The sequence below is a fragment of the Galeopterus variegatus genome, unplaced genomic scaffold (assembly GCF_000696425.1).
Source record: "Galeopterus variegatus unplaced genomic scaffold, G_variegatus-3.0.2 Scaffold3711, whole genome shotgun sequence".
In the NCBI taxonomy this organism is placed as follows: Eukaryota; Metazoa; Chordata; class Mammalia; order Dermoptera; family Cynocephalidae; genus Galeopterus; species Galeopterus variegatus.
In genome coordinates, this window is record NW_007729822.1 from 60,516 (window position 1) to 67,428 (window position 6,913).

The window sequence follows — 6,913 nt, forward strand, 5'->3', positions numbered from 1 at the left end:
CCAGGTACGGGCGGCGCGGGGACGGGGCGGGGCGGGGCTGCGGCGACCCCGGGCGGGGACACGGAGGCCCCACCCCCGGCGAGGCCGGGCCCTTGGACCCCGGACACTGCGCCTGCGCGCTCTGGTTGGAGCGCTGGGAGGTTTCGGCGCGTCTGGCTCTCCCCGGGACCCCATCCCGGTTCTCCCAAGTGGTCCCCCACCCCGCCTTCTCCAGCTTGCCAGATGCTGGGTACCCCTCCTCAGGGCCTCAAGGGCGGGGTTCTTGAGACGGGCTGTGAAGCTGGGCAGGAAGAGGAGGGGGTTACCTTGGAGACAGAGGGCTTTTCTAGAGCACTTAATGCTGGGCCTTTCGCATGTCTCATCATCTCACCACAACCCGGGAGGTACGAATGTCATCCCCATTATACAGATGAGAAAACTGATTTCAAGAGGTGAAATAGCTTGCCCAAGACCACACAGCTAGGAAAAGGCAGAACCGGGAATCCAGGGAAAGGTCTGGAGCAGCTCTTTGGGGTCTCTCCCTTCCCTCCTCCTCACCACCCACTCAGAATGCTTGACAGTGGCTGGCCTGTTCCCTACATTCCCTGCGCCCTAGCTGCCCCCCACCCTGAAGGAAACGGCCACAGAGCCTGCAATAGCTTGCCCAAGAACACACAGCTAGGAAAAGGCAGAACCGGGAATCCAGGGAAAGGTCTGGAGCAGCTCTTTGGGGTCTCTCCCTTCCCTCCTCCTCACCACCCACTCAGAATGCTTGACAGTGGCTGGCCTGTTCCCTACATTCCCTGCGCCCTAGCTGCCCCCCACCCTTAAGGAAACGGCCACAGAGCCTGCGGAGGGGCTGCCAAGGTCTCATGGTATGGAAGAAAGGACTCAAGCAGACTTCAAGATTTGTGGGTTCTAGCTCAGGACTTCCTACCACTTGCTGAGTAGCCTTGAGTGAGTCCCTGCCACCTCTCAGTTTCCCCATCTGTAAAATGTAAGACCTCCGCAGGCCCTTCCTCAGTTCCCCCATCTGTAAAATATAAGACCTCTGCAGGCCCTTCCAGCTGACGCTGCAGTGTGTCCCTGGCCTGGTGTAGCTATTGTACAGCAGAGACAAGGCCGGGGCCTTGCCACCCCTCCTTTAGACAGATGTTGGGAAAGCAGCAAATGCTTCCTGATCTGTGGCCAAGTCAACACCAGCTGTTGTGAATCCTGCAGGGTCGGGGCTGCTCAATAGCTCAGCTCCCGACCTCTCTGCAGCTTCCCAAAAAAGTTGCCAGCAGCTGCCCACCACCCTCCATCCCCAGGGCCAAGGGCTTCTGAAAGGAAGGTACTCTTCCCTCCTTGCCTCCCAGACCTGGCCCTGGGTCAGGTTCTGGCCTGGGGAGCCAGCCCCCAGGGCCAAGGGCTTCTGAAAGGAAGGTACTCTTCCCTCCTTGCCTCCCAGACCTGGCCAGTGGGAACTCCAGAGATGTATGTTCCAGACAAGGAGTAGCTTTGGTTTTAATAATTAACAACAGCAAATATTGATTTATGCAGCCACTTCCAGGCCTGAGCGCTTCCGGGCACCCATCAAAATGCAGCCAGAGAAACATCCATTCCCACACTGCCCCCAGGGGAGGCGAGACCTGCTTGCCTCACTGGAGATGTGTGTGTGCCAGGTGGAGTAGAAGGTGTGCACACATGGGCGTGTAGCTGTATGTGTACGTGTGTGTGACTCCAAGACTGGATGTGGCTGTGCGCACATGGACATAGTGTGTTTCTGTGTGTATGGGAATACCTGGTATGTGTATTTGTGTAGTTTGTACATGTGTATCTCATGCACGTGTACATGTGCAAGTCTCTGAATACATTTACAGATATGTGAATGTGTCTATGTGTTTGGTGCCTAAGACTATGTCTCTGTACATAGGTGTGGGTAGGCTGTGTATGTACGTGTGTGCAGATTTCTGAATCCCCAAGTGGAGAAACCCCTGTAGGGGACAGAGTGGGAGGGTACTGACCAGCTCAGTATCTGTACACACGTGGCTTCCCAAAGAGAAGGTAATGTCCCTTCTGGGTGTTCTGTCTAGCCCTGGAAATGTAATGATGCTGATAACAGTTTAGCTTCCTGATTTCTACTTTCCAAAGTATTTTCACAATCATTGTCACACTGCAAGCTGGCAAGGTGGACAGAGAAGGAACTGTCACCTCTATTGTACAGATGAAGAAACAGAGGCCCAGAGAGGGGCAGGGATTTGTCCATTGGCACAGGGAGGTTACTTGCCCCTGGGACTGGTTCCACCTATGTTATAAATGTGCACAGTGTTAGGGGTACTGGGGGAGGAGGATGGAGAATGTGTCACCAGCCTGGGTTCCCTCAGTCCGCTATTGGCTTTCTGGGAACCCCAGATGAATCACTCAATCTCTCTGGGCCCTGGCTTCCTCCCCTGTCAAAGGAGAATGATCCACAGACTGTGTCTTGATTCTCGGGTGGGGGTGGGCTGTTGGGATGGGGTGGTTTGGAGCCTGCTTTCTGGGCTGTGTTGGCACAAATGGAGGCTTCTAGCTAGACTGGGTGGAGGCCAGGAAGTCTGAGGGGAGGTGGCTCAGCACTAATCCGAGAAGACCAACCCCAGGCTGTCTGAGCAGGCAGGACCCGGAAGGAGGGCTGCTCCAACCCTCATTTCCTATGGGAAGACTGAGGCCCAGGGAGGAGAAGCTATGGTCCCAGGGCACACAGCCCTCAGAGAGGACCCAGGCCTCTTCCCCGGATGCTTAGGGGGAGAGGGGCTGGAAGCCTCTTTCATGAACCCAGCTGCTTGAGTGAGTGGCTGCCATTGAGTCTCTCCCTTCCTGCCAAGCCCAAGGATCCACGTGGCCCAGTCTTGGGCTGTTGCCCAGGCAGAGAAAGCAGAAAAGGGTCTCAGGAACCCTCTTCTGTTGCCACCAGCACCCCTACTTGGGACCCCCTTGGAGGTGGTGGTCCCACACAGGGACACCATTCCTTGGCCCTCTGCCCTCCTGGCCTTGGAAAGGTGCCTGGCTCTTGTTCCAGGCCAGAGATCTGGGGGATGGGCCTGGTAGATCCTCCCTCTGCTATTTCCTGGCTGTGTAACCTCAGAAAGACCACTTCACCTCTCTGAGCATCTGGATCTTCAATTAGAGAATGCCTACCACCCAAAGTCTGATGGAAAGACCAAGAGGCATGATGTCTGTGGACATGCTTCACAAATTGCCAATTCTACTTCAAAAATGAGGACCTGGTCTGGCCCTGTGGCTCACTCGGGAGAGTGCGGCACTGGTAGCGCCGAGGCCGCAGGTTCGGATCCTATACAGGGATGGCCGGTGCGCTCACTGGTTGAGCGTGGTGCGGACCACACTGTGCCGAGGGTTGCAATTCCCTTACCGGTAAAAAAAAAAAAAAAAAAAAAAAAAGTGAGGACCTATTACCCCATGTATTAAAGAGGACATAAGGCCAGGCACTAGTCACGCAGTCTACATCTAATCTGTGTGACTTTGGGCAAGCAACTTAACCTCTTTGAGCCTTGATTTTTTCATCTGTAAAATGGGACTAATAATAGTAGCTATTGCATAGTACTTATAGTTCGAGGGTGAAATGATATACTGCATGTAAAGCATTAAGTACTCACCTGGCACACAGTAAGTCTCAATAAATACTAGCAGTTACTACTGGTATTTGATATTCTGCATAAGTTTTTCAGTTATTTATCTCTACTGGATGATGGCTGCTTGAGGGCAGGGTCTGTGTCAGATTAGTTTCTGGCCCCTTGGTGCCCAGCACAATGTTTGGCACAAAGCAGGTGCTGGGCAAACATTTGATTTTGGTGATAACAACAATAATAGCCTCATTTATAGGGCTCTTACTCTGCCAGATATTGTGCATGGACGGCCCTATCGGTGCTCTTTCATTTAATCCTCACAATGGCCCTGTGAAGTGGGTACTATGATTGTACCTGGTTTACCGATAAGGAAACTGATGGGGATGTTGATAATGAAGAATAGCTGGTCGGCCAGTCTATTCCCAGCTGTTATGCTCAGATTAGCCCTAAGCCCCTTCCCACCAACAGTTCTGCAGACCCTGGTTCTACCTTTAAGACTGTACAAGGCCCACCCAGGGGTCAGGAGTGGTACCCCCCTTGGGGGCTAAACCCCAGCAGCATCTACCTGGACATTTGCCTCAGCCCCATACTCATTCTTAGGCATCTCCCAGCCCTGGGGGGAGGTTCCCCAAACCTGGGGTGGTAGGTATGGAGGGGGGTCCTTACCTTAGGGTACAGTGAAGCAGTACAGGAGGGAACTAAGTCCACTCGTGACAGGTCTAGTGCCTGAGGAAAGTGCTGGTTCTGCCCATCACTCCTCCTAGAAGAGAAAAAGAGTCTGAGGTCAGGGAAAACCCCAGGTTGGGAGGAAGAGTCACTCTCAAGTTGGGGGGATGGGGAGGGGGACAGATTTCATGGAGGAGAGGGTTCTGAGTTCCCCAGGAGAAGGGAGAAGAGGGGCTTCCTGAGCAGGGCTGCCAGACTGTCCCTCCCCAGAGATCAGAGATGTGGACAGGGTCTCCCTAAGCTCTCCATTAGGCTTCCGGCCAAGAGAATGTCCTCAGCCCATTCTGCAGATGAATAGACTGAGGCAGGGGGCAGTGAGGGTTGCTGTAGAGGGCTGAGCCTCCTGGACTGAGCAGGGTACCCTAGCCTCTGTAGACTCCTCCCTGAACCTTCAGGAAGACAGCAGCCTTAGGGCTGAGAGGCCACGCAGGCTGCTACTAATACTAATGACAATAATGATAACTGACACTCATAGGGCCTATGCTAGGCCCTGTACTGAGCCCTCTCCAGACCTGAGGTCGTGGACTCCTCACCACGTGGATGAGGACCCGGATGCATGCAGAGTTCACACAGCTGGTCAGCAGCGGAGCTGGCATCTGCATGAGACCTGTCTGACTCCAAGCCCACACCCACACCCCTCCTTCAGGAAAGAAAGCAGGTCTGGTGAGGGTGAAGTCAGCTTCTGTCACCCTAGAAAGCTTGCCGAGGCCACCTCTGGGGTCAGGGTAAGGAAGTGCCCAGTGGCTCCTGGGATCCAGGGAGCCCAGGCCGGGTGAGCAGGCCTGGCTTCCACCCGCTGCCTAGGGCCACCCTGACGTGGCTGCACCCCTGCCCAGGTCCCATCCAGCAAGGCTAGTCCCTGGCGGGTGAGTCATTGGGGCTGCCAGATGATCCTCAGTGGCTTACGGGGAGCTTGAGTCAGGCAGTGCTGGGACTGCCACGCCCCAAGAGGGGAAGGGCCCACAGGAATCCGGGCCAAGAAAGAGATCGAGGAAGTTCTGAGCCTCCTCCTGACTCCCAGCTCCTCCAGGAAGAGAGCTTGAGTCAGGCAGTGCTGGGACTGCCACGCCCCAAGAGGGGAAGGGCCCACAGGAATCTGGGCCAAGAAAGAGATCGAGGAAGTTCTGAGCCTCCTCCTGACTCCCAGCTCCTCCAGGAAGAGAAACGATTCAAGAACCATCCACAGCCCTTCTTGGGCACCAGAAGTCTTCCCACCTCCCAGGGGTGCTGGCATCTTAAAAGAGGGGATGGGCACAGCCATCCTTAACCAAAAGGATGGATATGATGGCAGTAGCATTTCAAGTCGTGACATCAGTGTGGGGGAGGGATTCTCAGGCACTTATTGGCTATGTGAGCTTGAGTCAGTGACACAGCCACACACAGACTCAGTTTCCAGAAACATTCATCACAGAGCCTGAGCAGCTCATAGGAACTCCCTCAATGAATACTTCCATATTCGTCCACCTACAGTAAACCCTGGTTCCCCAAGTTAGGGCCCCATCAAATATCTGTTGAATGAGTGAATGAATGAATGAGCGTTGGCAGTGGGGAGTCTTCGAAGATTTGTGAGCAAGGGAACATCCTAACACAGGTTCCTGGGGATTTCAAGGTGTGCTGACATGGGGAGAGACTGGAGATGGGGCGGGGGGACTAGAGAGAGGCCCTTAGAAATAGTTCAGGCAAATTCCATCGAGGCTCCCATGGGGACTCTTTCTTGAGACCTACTATGTGCCTGGAACTGTGTCAAGCATATTCCGCCCTCACTCCAGTGTTGGAAGGTGGGTATTATTTATCCCCATTATTACAGAGGGAGACACTGCAGCTCAGAGAGATGAAGCCACTTCCCCTCACAAGTGGGTGACAGAGCAGGAATTTAAAGTGCATGCCCTTGACTGAGCAGGGACAGTGCCAGTGGGTGGAGAGCAGAGGCGGTCCAAGGGCAGAAAGTCCTGGGGTTGAAGCCCAAGTGAAGCTGGGTCTCTTGGTCATGGGGCCCGCTGTCTTGGTGTGGCCTGGCTGCCGAGTGGAGGTGTTTGTCCATAATCAGGCCAGTCGAGTGGTACCTTCTGTTTGGCTCACACAACAGCCACTGCAGGTCAGCCTGGCAGCAGCTTCCTAACACACTCCCCTTCCAGAACCCTCTCAGCCTCAGTTTCCTCCTGTCCAGGTGTCCATTTCACTCAGGATTGCCCACGTTGGCACAGGATTAGGGAGGCCTCTCAAGACGAGGGGGCTGTGGCTTGTCTGGAACTCTGTCCCAGGGCCCTCAGCTCTCCAGTTCCTGGTTGGCCAGAGTCCTGACCCTCACAGGCAATGCCCAGCCCCCCACCCAGGCACTCCACCAAAAAGCCACTGCTGAGGCCCTAAAGGGCAGGGGAAAGGAGGGGCTCCAGGATGCGGTCAGAGGAGGAAATTGGAGGCTCTGCCCCATCCATCCCCAGCCCTGAAGGGCTAGAGAAAGGAGAGAAATAACAAAAGCCACGGCCTACCCCGGGCCTTGCGTGATCTGGTTTAATCCTCGCAGCTCCCCAATGAGGCAGGTGCACAGAAACTGCCTGCTTTCCACCTGAGGAAACTGAGGCTCAGAAAGTTGCATTAACTTG

The 6,913-nt window shown here is 54.8% G+C and overlaps 1 protein-coding gene across 1 annotated transcript in view; it reads right to left on the reverse strand.

Moving 5' to 3' along the window:
• Nucleotides 1-4,340, reverse strand: part of RAP1GAP (RAP1 GTPase activating protein) — a 31,006-nt gene extending 26,666 nt beyond the window's left edge. Inside the window, exon 1 of the mRNA XM_008585784.1 lies at nucleotides 4,251-4,340. The gene's annotated coding sequence lies outside the window, so the exon portion shown is untranslated. The remainder of the gene's footprint in view (nucleotides 1-4,250) is intronic.
• Between the last annotated feature and the right edge of the window lie 2,573 nt (nucleotides 4,341-6,913).